The sequence below is a fragment of the Hydra vulgaris genome, chromosome 11 (genome assembly GCF_038396675.1).
Source record: "Hydra vulgaris chromosome 11, alternate assembly HydraT2T_AEP".
Taxonomy (NCBI): Eukaryota; Metazoa; Cnidaria; class Hydrozoa; order Anthoathecata; family Hydridae; genus Hydra; species Hydra vulgaris.
The window spans coordinates 53,416,042-53,427,500 of NC_088930.1; positions in this window are offsets into that span (position 1 = coordinate 53,416,042).

Sequence of the window (11,459 nt, forward strand, 5' to 3'; positions counted from 1 at the left end):
GCACAAAAAAAACAAAAGTTAAAATGATGTCGATTTAAAGTCCGGGCATTGTGTTGCAAAGACACTGTGTTGCCAAACTGTTAAAAAAAATGTCGATGAAGCGATTTGTATACATTTTTACACACATAAACTCAATCTTGTTTTTTAAGATGTAAATGTATGAACGAGGATTATAAGTGATGATTTTAAGTTAGGGGATTAACAATAATTTATCACCCAAGGATATAACAAAACAAATTAAATGTATGAACGAGGGACAGGGGTTGTGCCAGCAATGGTATAAATTAACAAATCCGCAAAAAACGTAGAATAAGTTGAATTTTATTTCAGTAGTAAGATTGCCCTCTTTTTGCCTGACTTAAAACTTTAAATTATTAAAATTAGAAACGAAGTTATTAAATTAGTGTTTTGAATATTTAGTCTGAAGAACAATTAAGCTAAAAAATTTTTTAGTCTGGTGAAAAGAGGACAAACTTATTTATGAAATAAAGTTTAATTACTTTACTTTTTTCGTCGAATTGCCCAAATTTATCTATTTAGCTTGAAAGAGACTGGTGTGGTACAATAGAATATTACCGAGTCAGTGTTATGAGGTACTTGACGTTATAGAAAGTCATTCAAGCCAACGGAAAATTTAATGGAATCATTAAATAATCATAAATTAAATATTGATACGGACATAAAAGTTTTTTGAAAAAGGTTGATATAGTTTAAGATAAATTAAAAACTCTTTCTGTTTAATTCCATTAGAGAAACTCTTTCTGTTTAATTCCATTGAGAAACTCTATCTGTTTAATTCCATTAGAGAAACTCTTTCTGTTTAATTCCATTAGAGAAACTCTTTCTGTTTAATTCCATTAGAAAAACTCTTTCTGTTTAATTCCATTAGAGAAACTTATTACATGTAAAAACATTTAAAAACATCAATTACAACTATGATAAGTTGAACGACACTAAAGAAGTCTCTATAATGTTTTCTGAAATATCAAAACTAAAAATTAAATCTAATTTAAAAAAAAAACTTCTTAATGATATAACAGTTATAGTCAAAATGACATGATAAAAACTTGGACAGCTAAGCAATATTTCTCCAATCTAAGAATGACGAAGACATATTATCGCTTGATCTCGACTCAAAGCGATTGAATCATTTTATACTTTTCTAATTTAATATATTGAACACCGCGTAACTTGATGTAAAAGTCATAGCAAAAGCTTTTATGGAATGAACAGAAAAAATAAAGACACCAGAATTTTTTACTTTGGAAAACGTTACCTTTAAAATACTTCTAAATCTACAGTGCTCTGGCAGAGATTGCATGCAACGCGAGTTTAGCAAAAGTATCTGGTAACACATCACGGACAGAAACCAGGATATTGCAAGAGCCTTGTCAGGTTTCAGAGTTTGAAAAAACATCAATAGATTCAGTTTAACGTTTGTTTAAAGGTTCTTTAAACCTTAACCAACCGTAAAAAAAAGTTTGATTTAGTTTTTGTAAACGTAGTTTTATATTTTACATTTTATGATTACGACAAAATAAAAAAAAACTAATTTATTTCAATTCAAGCTATAAAATTACTTCAAAAAAACTGGAAGAAATCTTATTAAAAAAACGACACATTTTGACCTCTAAAATCTTATAAAACGGGTACATAAAAAATTACGCGGAAAAGCATCTAATAAGCGCGCATGTGCTTTAGGAAAAATACTGATAACACAATTGTAAAAGCGTTCGCTTTTACATTAATTTTATATTTTATTCAGCCTCATAAAAAACTAAAAGTTATTGCTAAAATTTTTATTTGATGGTTTTTAATTGAAGATTACTCAAGATAGCTTCTGGGTTTAGTTTACGGTTTACTCAAGGGCAGTATCAATCACCACACCTTACCACTTTATTTTAAAAACAAGGTAGTATGGTCGATGATCTATAGCTTCCAAAAAAGTACAAATAAAAAACACTTTATCTTCAGACCTAGCGTCTTTTTTGATAACTTTAAGACCAACAATGAAAATAATTTTTTTGTTTTTTTTTGTTTTGTTTTTGCAGTTATTTTAGTGCTCCCAGAAATCCTTACGGTTTCATCACAGAGTAACGCGAAAGAGCATTTAACAAGAAAGCATTCTCTTATTTATTTTTCCACTTTATTTCTTAATAATTAGTTGTAAACTTTTAACTTGTTGTTTGGTTAAGGAGACGTAGGGCTACAATTTCGTCTTGGGTGATAAACACTCTAACGTCAGCTCTGCCCATAACATAGGCGTTTATTGATGGTCTCTCAGTGCAATAAAACTCAGCTATTAGTCTTTTATGACAAAACTTTTTTCTTCATAGAATAGGAGATTTTTTATTTTTTCTACTCTGCGAAGCTTCATTTTTATAAGTTGCGTAAGTTGACAAGAATAAAATAGAAGTGTTCCCAGCATTGTCCGACGTAACACGTTCAAAAGACGTCTTTTGTGTACTTTTATTTGGTCTAGGTACATGTGTGCAAAATTCACCAAAATTCAACAAAATTCACACCCTTTTTTTTAATGTTTGGCAGAGAAGCAAACTTATTTTCAACTTTGTCTCTAAATAATACTGATTTAGATACTAATGAAAATAAAAATTTTGAATATAAGGCATCCAATGAGCAAGTTCAAGAAAAAATGGATTCTTATAATAAAGTTGTTACAGAAGTAAATAACAATATTATGCAGACCCAGACTAAAATGAAAAAATATTATGCTTCAAAACAATTGAAAGGATGCAAATCATTTTCATTTAAAATAGGGGACCAAGTTTTAGTAAGAAATTACAGAAAAATAGGTCGCAAAGGAAGTCGAATGGAGCATGATTGGCTGGGACCTGGAATCATTTCAGAAATAAAACAAACTGGTGCTATTTTAACTGTTAATGGTAAAGTTTAGAAAAAATCTGTTGCTTTAACCAACATCAAGCCTTATTTATCAGAAAAACAAGCATTGTCCACCCAATTGATTTTAAAAGAGCGTGATTATTGTCTTAAAATGACTAAACAATTAATTGAAAAAGATGATTTAAAAATAATTTAAAAAAAATCTAGCAAGAGAAAGCATCCAACTTCTCTAACTGACACAAGTATATCAAAATCCAAAAAATTAGTTTGTCCCGCAATTTCTGTAGATAATAATTTTTATTCAACATTATCTTTAATTGATTCAGTTTTAGATTAGAGTTATAAGTAGTGGAGATACAACAAGTAGAGTTACAAGTAGTAGTTATAAGTTAGAGTTAGAACTAGAGTTACAAGTAGTAAAGATGGAACTAGACTAGAGTTTACTCAGTTTTATATGAGAGTTTAATCTAGAGTTTTTTACATTAGATTTGTTATGATAATTTTTTTTTTCTAATTGTTACTTTAGTTTAAATTCTAGTTGTATCATCACTCTTAAGTAAAAGTTATAATTAATAAATATAAATTATAAATATAAAAAAGTTAAAAATAATTTTCTAATATTATTTTTCTTATATTTCACTTTAGATTGCCTGATTACATTTCAGTTTTCAAGTACTTTTTTAAATTCAAACATTTTTGTCTTTTTTGTTTGTTTCATCAGTCAATTTATTATAATTATCTCGTAAATAATTCTATTTATAATAAGAATTACAACTTTCTTCTTTTTCTTATTTTTCTTGAGTTTTAGGTACGACAACTTAAGCTCTTATGGCAAGGAGTAATTAAAGAAAAAGATTCCATCACTTATGTTAAAAGTATATTTGATAGGTAAACCTCGATCCCAGGTGTTTTATTTGAGGAGGCAAACAACCGACTATCTAGGAGAGGTATATTTAAATGGACACAAGCTTAATAACAATACAAAGTTAAATGTAAATTTATTTTGGAAAATAAATTTTTAACAATTTAATATGTTATGCGTTTTTTTTTTACATTTCTCATTTTGTTTCCAAGTAATTGTAATTTACATGTTTTAATCGCTTACACATTATCCCACGTAAGCGTGTTTGGACGGTTTAGTTTGGATACTGCAGGTTCATAATTGTAACGTTATGGAAGGTTTAAGATCATATTTAGATTAAAACCTGGAACTTGTTAAATTTCAAACCATTAACTCGTTTTCCAGATCAGAAATGGATTCCTATGTTTATTAAGTGTAATAGATTTTACACTTTTTACACTTAAATGAAAATTTTCATCAGCTGAAAATTTATAGATAAGGCTTCTTTTTTAAAAAAACTTTAAATTAAAATCCTTTAGAAATACTATACATACTTTTAGAAATATTTTACATTTTAGAAATACATTAAGAGATAATATTACTTATCCAGGAGGCACCGTGTGGGGTGGGCGCCAGATACCAAAATTTAAACATATAACATTTATATCACTATCTATAAACATAAGACTTAATACAAAATAAGATCGCTAATCAAGAGCAGTGCGGCGCTCCTAATCGTATTGTTACGTTAAATATGTTTGCAAATATTAAGTTCTTATAAGATTATTTTTAAAGTCATACTTTTTAATAAGGATTTTATAAAACTTTAATTTAAATATTAACTTAACTTAAAATTTAGAATTACGTTTGGAGTTAAAAATATTGTCTTCATTGCTCATTTTGTCTACTTTTTTAACGGGCTACTTATTTAACGTAACACCGGCTCGTTTACCATTCGAGCCGAACATGAACGAGCTCTTGTCGAGCCAATCACCGAGCCGTTCACGAACACGAGCCCGGATTTATAGCCCTAGGTAAAATATAAGTTTTCGTCCCGAGAAAACGTTCAAAAGACGTGTTTTTTGCGTCCTGTTTGAACCAATTTATTTTGATATAAATTTGTACTAACAGGACACAAAAAAAGTCGTTTTTAAAACGTCCTATAAAGACGTCTTTTGAACGTACTGAGTTTGTTTATTCTCCCGTTTAGACCCTGACTAAAATAAATTTCAATAGGGAAGCTTTTTATTTAAGTATAATTGCTAGCTTTATTCGTTTTCAAAAACAATTTATTTCGGCTCCATTATCATATTATTAAATCGTGACTTTATAAAGTCAAGAAATTTTGTTTGGATTTAGGCAGTTGTTATAACTACTGCCTAAATCCAAACAAAATTTCTAGTACTGTAGTACAACTTATTAGATATTGTTAATATATGAAATTGTTTAAAATGTTTTCAAAATTTCAGGACAATTATTATTATATTTTTTTGTTAATTTCAAATATTTAGTGTTAACTATTTCGTTATTTTTTTTTTACATATATATGTAGTAAAAATTATATATGTAGTACTATAGTATACATATGTATACATATGTAATAATTATATGTAGTTAAAAATATATATTTATTTTTACTGCATATGAAGCTCAAAATAAATACCGCAAGGAAGTAATATTATTCATATGGTTTTTTAATTCTTTAAAACTTAAAATAATACAATTAAAATGTACTTATTATTTTTAATTATCAAATACTTGTGAATATCGTGGACATAAAAGAAAAATCAGCAAATTTATAAATAGTTGATTTAACAAAAAGGTTAAAAGATTAGTATGAAATTCTCTAACATATGAATTATGCAACATATATTGCATAATTCTATGCAAAATATATTTTATACATTTAATGCCAGGTTGTACCATTTATAGTTATTACATTATATAGTTTCTGTATATTTTTTATATTGTTATATTTATACCATTATATAAATAATGATATTATAAAATCATCTATTATTAATATAATGTATAATAATACTTTTTATATAGTTGTACTTATACTGTTATATAAATAATATAAGTTATATATATATATATATATATATATATATATATATATATATATATATATATATATATATATTTGTGTGTGTGTGTGTTTTATATATGTTTATATGTTTGTGTGTATTTTTATATAGTTATTTTTATACCATTATATAAGTAATGATATTATAAAACCATATTATTAATATAATGTATAATAATACTTTTTGTATAGTTGTATTTATACCGTTATATAAATAATATAAGTTATATATATATATATATATATATATATATATATATATATATATATATATATATATATATATATATTTGTGTGTGTGTATTAGTGTATATATGTTTACATATATATGTTTTTTACTAATTTATTACTACTCTGTTCTTTAGAACATTGAACACACTTTTTGTAGGATACACTAATATAATTTATATATTTTGTAATAGATGGCTAATGCTTATTTAAAAAGACGGAGGTTTTTAAACCAAAGAGTTATTGATATAGCAGAACAAGATATGGATTTTGTATCGCAATCAGAAGGTAGATTTTTCTTTTTATTCTTTATTTTCATGCACTTTTTTTCACATGTTTTTTTACATATTCCTTTTGATTTTGGAATGTGATTCAAGACAGGAAATGAATGAGAATTGGAGACAAGAATAGTTTGTTTAAATTTATTCCTGGTCAACATAACAGGAATGCTGTAGCATTTTCTATATTACAGGCCTTGTTAGGAGATTTCGCTGCGTAGCGAAAACGCGTAACGCATTTCTAAGTTACTCATCAAATATATTTTGCATCGTTAGAAGTTATATACTTGAAAAGACGCGTCACTCGCGTCTTTTCAAGTACGCATTGTAATTAAAGTTATTTTATTAATGCGTTAAAAATCATACAAACAGTTTGTTTTTTTTTCTCACTATAACAAAAATTACAAATAAAATCTAAGTTCTTATATAAAAAATTATTTTTTTCAAATATGAACTAAATTTTACTTTGAAAAAAATATTTTTTTCATGAAACGTAAAATAATGTTTGTTTATTTTCTTATGATTTTTATGTTTATTTTCTTATGATTTTGGTTTTTGGTTATTTTATTAACTGTTAATAAATTTTTTCTTATTTAATATATGAACTCATTTTAATGTTTTTAAACAAGAAAGAGTTGTTTTTTTTTTTTATCAGTTACCGATAACATATTCGTGATCATAATTTATTTTTATAAATTAAACGAACGTCATTAAAACTTTACGTTATTGAATTAACAATAAACAAAATATCTTATTAATAAAATATTTACATCAAAATAAATGTGCATTTTTTAAACTATTATGACTAAAAATAAATTTTATATTTAAAAGAAATTTTTATATTTAATTCCTTAAGATAAAACTTAAAACACCTAATTTTTTTAACTAATTTTTAACAACAACAAAAAAATTATTTAACAAACTGAATAAACGTCACGTTAACGGCAATCAAAAGATAATTTAAATATTCTAAAAGATATAAGTTTTTGCGTAGCGCAAAACTGCTGAACGCGTAGGCAAATCGCCTTTTCGCAAGCAAAATGCGAGCTGCGTAGCGCTTCTTAACAAGGCCTGATATACATATACACATATATATATACATGTAACACCAATAACAGTTTAATGTAATGCCCAGGGCATTGATAACAGAATATATATACATACATATGTAAATGTATGTATATATTTATATGTGTGTATATATAAATATATATATATATATATATATATATATATATATATATATATAAATATATACTTATATCTGCATAGATAGCTACCCATTTGCTACCCGTAAATGGGTAGCTAAATATTTAACCGGTAATGTTCTAAATGATGAAACCGAAGAGGAAGACGAACAAATTAGACTGCTTGCCCAACATCTGTACATGTATGTACAGAGGTATCCATGATCCCCTCAAAAACGCGTGACTTAATAGTGCTGACCTAACTACGCTCTGGTATTAATATATATATATACATATATATATATATATATATATATATATATATATATATATATATATATATATATATATATATATATATATAAATATATATATATATACATATATATATATACATATATATATATATATATATATATATATATATATATATATATATATATATATATATATATATATATATATATATATATATATATATATATATGTTTATATCTGCAAATATTGTTACCGTACACATCTGCATATATGCAAATGTTCATGTTTTGGAGTTATAGAGTGGAGAGAGGGTTATAACCACTATTAAGTAGCTTACTTTTTTGATCTTTATTAAGAAAGAAGAAAGCTTTCCATCTCATTCTTTTAATTAATGCTTCGAATATGAATATATATATATATATATATATATATATATATATATATATATATATATATATATATATATATATATATATATATATATATATATATATATTTATATATATATATATATATAAATACCTGAGCGTAGTTAGGTTGGCAATATGACGTCACACGTTTTTGAGGGGATCATGGATACCTCTGTACATACATTGACTGACTGTTTGGGAGAACATGCAGAGAGTAGCACGTACATTGAGTGAAAGTTAAGTTCGGGCAATCTAATTTATTCGTCTTCCTCTTCAGTTTCATCATTTAGAACCTACAGGTTAAACATTTAGCTACCGATTTATGGGTAGCAAATGAGTTAGCTATCTTTGCAGATATAAGCATATATATATATACATATATATATATATATATATATATATATATATATATATATATATATATATATATATATATATATATATATATATATAATAGTAATAATAATAATAATAAAAGTGTATTGGTTTTTTTTTAATGTTGTTTATACTCCTTTTTTTAAGACTAAAATCCCTTAACTTATAATGGAGGATTAAATGACAGTCAAAGTGATCTTTTTTCATTGATATTGAATCAAGTGTTAGTTTTACTTATTATTTTTAAATAAATACTGTGAAAATAAATAAAAACTCATGATAATATATATTGGCTATAGTATATTTTTGGTTTTATATAATGTATATAGGTTTTTTAGTATACAATTCATATATATTTATAGTAGGTATTTACTGTGGCAATAAAAAGCCTGATTGTGTACATGAGTTTTTAGATGATTTTATATGTGAAATTAAAGATCTTTTAGTAAATGGTATTAACATTACGGTATAGAAGTTAAAGCATTTCTTTGTGACGCTCCTGCTCGGGCATTTATTAAACAAACAGTTAGTCATACTTAGGGTTGGGAACACCGGGATCCTGGGATCCCGAAATCCCGGGATTCCCCGGTTTTTAACAATCCCGAAATCCCGGGATTAAACATTTAATCCCGAGATTTTTTTGAAATCGTTTTCAGTTGAAAATTTTTAAATTAAATTATTTTTTTCGTTCGATTGCATTAAAATTCGAACTTAACAATTTCGAAATTCTTGCAGTTATGTTTTTGAATAATTGGATTAAAGTTGTTATAACAATTGAAATTGGATTGCAATTACATTCTTAAAATTTTTTTGTGCTTAGTCGCATTTATTCAAGTTTCTGACAATTTTTATCTCGAATTGACGTTATCTGTTTGTGACTATTTTAAAGTACAAGTTTTAATAAAAAATAAAATTGCTGGTTTTTTGAACAGTAAATTTTCTAAAATTATAATGGCTTTGTACATGGAATATGACAAAAAAAGTAATTCTGCTGTTTGGAAACATTTTTTAAGAGAAGAAAAAGGGCAAACAACAATGTGTAAGTCTACTGACTGCAAAAAAATTTTAAAAATTGGAGGTGGTTCAACGAAATGTCTCCATACGCAATTACTTTCCGTCCATAAAATTAACCTCACACCAACTACTATTTCAGTAAACACACGAGATGAACCACCAATAAAAAAAAACAAAAGGTTAACCAATTATTTTCCGATATTGGAGCGAGAAGAAAAATCACTTCCTGCTACACTTGCACGATTAACAGCCATTGATGGGATTTCGTTTAACGTGATATGCCGTTCTAGTGATATACGTGCAGGTCTTATAGCTACAGGATTCAAAAGTTTACCCACAACAGTCAACACTGTGCGTAAAATGGTTGTAGATTACAGCAAAAAAAAAAGGAGTTTTTTTATTACTGAAATAGCTAGCAAAAAAAAAGCTGAATTCAGTGTAGGAGAAAGATTTTCTTTATCTTTTGATGAATGGACATCATTGCGTAACCGTTGCTACATGAATATTAATTTACATGCACGAAATTGTCAGTTCTGGAGCTTAGGCTTAATTCGTATAACGGGATCAATGTCTGCAGATAAGTGTATTGAGCTATTAAAACAAAAGCTTGCACAACATGGACTTGATTTGAGAAAAGATATTGTTGGTATTATGACTGACGGAGCAAGTGTGATGAAAAAAGTTGGGAGAATATTACCTGTAAATCAACAGTTATGTTTTGCCCATGATGTGCAACTGGCCGTTATTGAAGTACTATATCAAAAGCAGGATATAGAAAGAGAAATAGATCAGCAATTCGACGAAAACGAACAATCAGATATAGAAGACGATTTTTCAGAGAGTAACTCTTGCGAGGATGATGATTTTTCTGACAACGATAAACTGGTTGATCTTGATGCTAGTCATAATTGGCATCGAGGAAACGAATTTGATGTTACTGAGGTAAATTGTGGTCCAGTGATCAAAAAGGTACGGAAAATATTAGTAATGTTCAGACGATCACCAAAAAAAAACGATATCTTGCAGAAGTATGTTGCGGCTGAATTTGGGAAACAAATAGCTCTAATTAAAGACTACAAGACAAGATGGAATAGTCTTTTGTCAATGCTTCAACGCGTCTATTTATTAAAAAATTGTATTCAAAAGGCATTAATAGACATAAGTCTACCGAAAGGTGAATCTTTGGCTTTATCTAATATTGAGCTTAAAACTGTATCTGCTATCATTAATGCGCTACTTCCAGTAAAAGCAACAGTTGAGGCCCTATGCCGTCGGGATGCTAATTTGTTTACAGCCGATGTTGCCATAAATTTTATGTTAAAAAAACTTAAAGATGCTAACAACGTTATAAGTCAAAAGTTGCATTCATCTCTCGTTCTTCGAATGCAACAACGGCGTACCGATGCAAGTGGGATCCTTCAGTATCTGCACAATGGTAGAACCAACATTCAGTCCGAATCTGAAATAGAGCTAGTAACAGTTCCGACTTATAAAATAATAAAATATCGCAAATTAATAGTTGAGTTACTTGAAAGACTAGACGCTATAAAAAGCTATAAAAAAAGCACATTTGCCCAGCATACCAACTCGATGTGAGACGTTATCGATGAAAATTCAAAAGGAAATGGTGTTGTTTGAGAATGGAGGAATACGTGGTGATTTTTTGCAAAGAGCGTATGATTTTTTAATGACTATTAAGCCTACCAGTGTGGAATCAGAACGTGCTTTTTTTGCGGCCGGACTTTTTGCAACAAAAATAAGAAGTCGTCTGGGGGATGAAACTTTGGATGTGCTCTGCTTCCTCAAAAAGTATTTTAAGAATAATAAAAAATAATTGCATACGTATATTATATCTACAAAAACAACGTCTTTATAATTTAATAATTAAGTATGTATAATATTAACAAACCAAAGAAC